This window comes from Salvelinus fontinalis, chromosome 3 (genome assembly GCF_029448725.1).
Source record: "Salvelinus fontinalis isolate EN_2023a chromosome 3, ASM2944872v1, whole genome shotgun sequence".
NCBI classification, from domain to species: Eukaryota; Metazoa; Chordata; class Actinopteri; order Salmoniformes; family Salmonidae; genus Salvelinus; species Salvelinus fontinalis.
In genome coordinates, this window is record NC_074667.1 from 78,824,896 (window position 1) to 78,830,895 (window position 6,000).

Below are 6,000 nucleotides of genomic sequence, written 5' to 3' on the forward strand. Positions count from 1 at the left end.
GTCGGCCTACTCATGGAATTATGATCTATATGGGAGCACATTCATGTTCATGTGCTTAGCGATTGTGCAAGGGGCAGTGCTTAGCGATTGTGCAAGGGGCAGTGCTTAGCGATTGTGCAAGGGGCAGTGCTTAGCGATTGTGTAAGGGGCAGTGCTTAGCGATTGTGCAAGGGGCAGTGCTTAGCGATTGTGCAAGGGGCAGTGCTTAGCGATTGTGCATGAGTGCAATAATACTATTTTCTGAACTTGACTCATACAGTAGGTTACACGGGTTCAACCGGTTCAGTCAGTAACTCATTTTCAGACAGCAATCCAGGTTAGACCAGTTGGACGTACCAAGCCAAATTCTCTAAAACGACATTGGAGGTGGCTTATGGTAGAGAAATGAACCATAGCTCTGGTGGACATTCCTGCAGTCAGTATGCCAATTGCACACTCCCTCAAAACTTGAGATATCTGAGGCATTGTGTTGTGTGACAAAACTGCACATTTTAGAGTGGCCTTTTATTGTCTATGCAGCTGTGTAATGATCATGCTGTTTAATCGGCTTCTTGATATGCCACACCTGTCAGGTGGATGGATTATCTTGGCAAAGGAGAAATGCTCACTAACAGAGATGTGATCAAATTTGTGCTCAAACATTTTGAGAAATAATATTTTTTGTGCTTGTGGAACATTTCTGGGATCTTTTATTTCAGCTCATGAAACATGGGACCAACACTTTACATGTTCCGTTTATATTTTTATATATCTGTAGATTGATATTGTGTGAGGGAATTGACAGAACCAGACAGCCTTGGACCAAACATGGTGATGTCTGTCTGAAGCACTTAGAGAATCTAGAAGGCATTTCTGTATGGTCAGCACACGTGTACAGTGAGTGTACAAAACATTAAGAACACCTTCCTGGGGCCTCCCGGGTGGCGCAGTGGTCTAGGGCACTGCATCGCAGTGCTAACTGCGCCACCAGAGTCTCTGGGTTCGCGCCCAGGCTCTGTCGCAGCCGGCCGCGACCGGGAGGTCCATGGGGCGACGTACAATTGGCATAGCGTCGTCCGGGGTAGGGAGGGTTTGGCCGGTAGGGATATCCTTGTCTCATCGCGCTCCAGCGACTCCTGTGGCGGGCCGGGCGCAGTGCGTGCCAACCAAGGGGGCCAGGTACACGGTGTTTCCTCCGACACATTGGTGCGCCTGGCTTCCGGGTTGGAGGCGCGCTGTGTTAAGAAGCAGTACGGCTGGTTGGGTTGTGCTTCGGAGGACGCATGGCTTTCGACCTTCGTCTCTCCCGTGCCCGTACGGGAGTTGTAGCGATCAGACAAGGTAGTAATTACTAGCGATTGGATACCACGAAAATTGGGGAGAAAATGGGATAAAAAAAAAAAAAAAAAAAAGAACACCTTCCTAATACTGAGTTTGCACCTCCCCTCTTCAGAACAGCCTCAACTCATCGGGGGGCATGGACTCTACAAGGTGTCGAAAGCGCTCCACAGGGATGCTGGCCCATGTTGACTTCAATGCTTCCCACAGTTGTGTCATGTTGGCTGGGTGTCCTTTTGGGTGGTGGACCATTCTTGATACACACGGAAAACTGATGAGCGTGAAAATCCCAGCAGCGGTGCAGCTCTTGACACAAACCAGTGCGCCTGGCACCTACTACCATACCCCGTTCAAAGGCAGAGTAGCAAGCCATATACTTCCATATGTTATTTCTTTCACCTCTTGTTTCCCCTGCATTTGGAATTTAGGGCAAAACGTGGCTACTCTTTATAGCTCCTCATCGGAGGTCAAAAAGTACTGTATGCAGGGAGGTGAATACACTGTAGTAGCAAGCAATGCCTCAGAAATACACCAATATCTTATTTCTGTCAGCTTACTGCATTTGCAAGGACAAATATGTTCGTAATGAGGATACATTTATAGCAGAGAAAATTAAGAGTGCCTTTCTCTTTTCTATATTCTTTTATGTTATTGTTATTACATCCAGTTAACAAACTTGAATTATTTCTCCACTTTCTCTTCTCTTTTTTTGGTGTCGGAGCAAGCCTAGCAGCTAGCCTAGCAGCTAGCCTAGCTGGACATCAAGCTAGCAAGGTGTTCTTGAACGCAGCCCACGACGTGGTTAGCGATTGTGGCTGGGACACCGGATTGTCCCGGATTTGTGGCTGTCTAGATCCCTGCTGTTTGTTGTTGGAACTGCGGGGAGTAACAGCCTAACATACGTTGCTAACTACCATGACAAAGACCAAAGCCAGCGGGAGTACCGTTGAGGACAGTGGTGTCTCTCTATCACACGTGAAGGATCTTTTAACCGAACATAAAGAGACCTAGTTGTTACAACAACAAGAAAATAGTTTCAAGTGTTTAGTTCAAATACTGGTGGATTCTACTAATAAAAGAATGGACGACCTGACCAGAGAGGTCCAGGACCTGAAGAACAGTTTGCAGTTCTCCCAGGGTCAGCTCAACGAGTTTAAACAGGAGAACAGCAAGATGACAGCAATCTGTAAGTCATTGAGAGAGGACATCAGTTCTGTGTGTGAATCCATGATAACAATGACAGATAAATCAGACTCTGTCGAGGGACGATCAAGGCGAAACAACATGGTTGTGGACGGAATTGTAAAATCTCCACATGAGACCTGGATGGAGTCTGAGGAAAAAGTGAGGGAAATTATCTCTGAGAAATTAAACATGGACCACAGGAAGATTGAGGTGGAGCGCACCCACAGGATTAGAATACCCACCACCGGCCCAGGTGACAGGCCCAGGCTGATAGTGGTCAAGTTCCTGAGATTCAAAGACATGGTAGCTGTTCTGGAAAGAGCCAAGAACTTGAGAGGAACATATGTCTTCCTCAACGAGGACTATCCTGAAGCTGTGCACCAGAAGAGAAAAGAACTGAGCCATGAAAGCTGCCAGAGCGCGTTGGGACATTGCGTACATCCGCTACGACAGGCTCATTGTCCACCCTCCCTCCCAGAAGCCTGGAAGGGATGAGAGGGCCAAGCCTATGGGTTCGTAGCTTCAACCCAGCAGCACACACACACATTAATGGACTGCTGAATGTATATTTTCTAATCATGCTTTGTCTGCTCTTTTCCATATTATGTCCATCTCTGATCAGCTACCCAGGAAAGGGCTGAAAATAGCCCATATTAATATATGTAGCCTTATAAATAAGGTTCATGAAATCAACATGCCAACATCAGATAACATTCATATATTAGGCATTTCTGAGACTCACTTAGATAATTCATTTGATGATACATCAGTAACAATACAAGGATATAACATCTATAGAAGAGACAGGAATGCTTATGGGGGAGGTGTTGCTGTATATGTTCAGAGCCATATCCCTGTAATGCTTATGGGGGGGGTGTTGCTGTATATATTCAGAGCCATATCCCTGTAATGCTTATGGGGGGGGTGTTGCTGTATATATTCAGAGCCATATCCCTGTAATGCTTATGGGGGGGGTGTTGCTGTATATATTCAGAGCCATATCCCTGTAATGCTTATGGGGGGGGGTGTTGCTGTATATATTCAGAGCCATATCCCTGTAATGCTTATGGGGGAGGTGTTGCTGTATATATTCAGAGCCATATCCCTGTAATGCTTATGGGGGAGGTGTTACTGTATATATTCAGAGCCATATCCCTGTAATGCTTATGGGGGAGGTGTTGCTGTATATATTCAGAGCCATATCCCTGTAATGCTTATGGGGGAGGTGTTGCTGTATATATTCAGAGCCATATCCCTGTAATGCTTATGGGGGGGGGGGGGGGGTGTTGCTGTATATATTCAGAGCCATATCCCTGTAATGCTTATGAGGGAGGTGTTGCTGTATATATTCAGAGCCATATCCCTGTAATGCTTATGGTTGAGGTGTTGCTGTGTATATTCAGAGCCATATCCCTGTCAAGCTTAGAGAAGATCTTATGTCAAGTGTTATTGAAGTGTTGTGGTTGCAGGTTCACTTGGCACATCTAAAGCCTTTTCTTTTGGGGTGTTGCTATAGGCCACCAAGTGCTAACAGTCAGTATCTAAATAATATGTGTGAAATTCTTGATAGTGTGTGTGATGTAAACAGAGAGGTCTACTTTCTTGGGGACCTGAATATTGACTGGTTTTCATCAAGCTGTCCGCTCAAGAGGAAGCTGCTCACTGTAACCAGTGCCTGTAATCTGGTTCAGGTTATTAATCAACCTACCAGGGTGTTTACAAACACTACAGGAACTAGATCATCCACATGTATTGATCACATTTTACTAATACTGTAGAACTTTGTTCTGAAGCTGTATCCGTACCCATTGGATGCAGTGATCACAATATAGTGGCTATATCCAGGAAAGCCTAAGTTCCAACAACTGGGCCTAAAATAGTCTATAAGAGATCATACAAAATATTATGCTGTGACTCTTATGTGGATGATGTTAAAAATATTTGTTTGTCTGATGTGATAAATAAGAAGCATCCAGACGCTACACTTGATGCATTTATGAAATTGATTCTTCCAATTACTGATAAACATGCACCTGTTAAGAAACTGACTGTTAGAACTATTAAGGCTCCATGGATTGATGAGGAATTGAAGAACTGTATGGTTGAAAGAGATGGGCAAAAGGAGTGGCTAATAAGTCTGGCTGCACATCTGGCTGGCTGACTTACTGCAAATTGAGAAATTATGTGACTAAACTCAACAAAAAGAAGAAGAAACTTTATTATGAAGCCAAGATCAATGATATAAAGAATGATGAAAAAAAAATAAAAATAAAACTTGAGTACTTTAAATGAAATTATGGGCAGAAAGACAAATTCAACTCCATCTTTCATCGAATCAGATGGCTTATTCATCACAATGTGGGAGTGATGAAAGAGATGTGGGAGCGGTGAAAAATTATTAACGATCAATAATGACAAACCTCCTGGCATTGACAACTTAGATGGAAAGCTACTGAGGATGATAGCTGACTCTATAGCCACTCCTGTCTGTCATAATTTTAATTGAGCCTCGAGGTAAATCTTTGTCCTCAGGCCCGGAGGGAAGCCAAAGTAATTCCGCTACCCAAGAGTGGTAAAGCGGCCTTTACTGGTTCTAACAGCAGACCTATAAGCTTGCTGCCAGCTCTTAGCAAACTGTTGGGAAAAAATGTTTGACCAAGTACATGTACAATGTTATTTCTCTGTAAACAAATTGACAACAGACTTTCAGCATGCTTATAGAAAAGGGCACTTAACATGTAATGCACTGACACAAATGACTGATGATTGGTTAAAAGAAATTGATAATAAGAAGATTGTGGGAGCTGTACTATTACATTTCAGTACAGCCTTTGATATTATTGACCATAACCTGTTGTTGAAAAAACTTAAAGTGCTATGGCTTTTCAACCTCTGCCATATCGTGGATTCAGAGCTATCTATCTAATAGAACTCAAAGGGTTTTCTTTAATGGAAGTCTCTCTAATGTCAAACATGTAAAGTGTGGTGTACCGCAGGGCAGCTCTCTAGGCCCTCTACTCTTTTCTATTTTTACCAATAACCTGCCACTGGCATTAAACAAAGCATGTGTGTCCATGTATGCTGATGATTCAACCATATATGCATCAACAACCACAGCTAATGAATTCACTGAAAGCCTTAACAAAGAGTTGCAGTCTGTTTTGGAATGGGTGGCCAGTAATAAACTGGTCCTGAACATCTCTAAAACTAAGAGCATTGTATTTGGTACAAATAATTCCTTAAGTTCTAGACCTCAGCTGAATCTGGTAATGAATGGTGTGGCTGTTGAACAAGTACAAGAGACTAAATTACTTGGCGTTACCTTAGATTGTAAACTGTCCTGGTCAAAACATTTAGATTCAACCGTTGTAAAGATGGGGAGAGGTTAGTCCGTAATACAGAAATGCTCTGCTTTTTTGACACCACACTCCAAAAAGCAAGTTCTGCAGGCTCTAGTTTTATCTTATCTTGATTATTGTCCAGTCGTGTGGTCCAGTG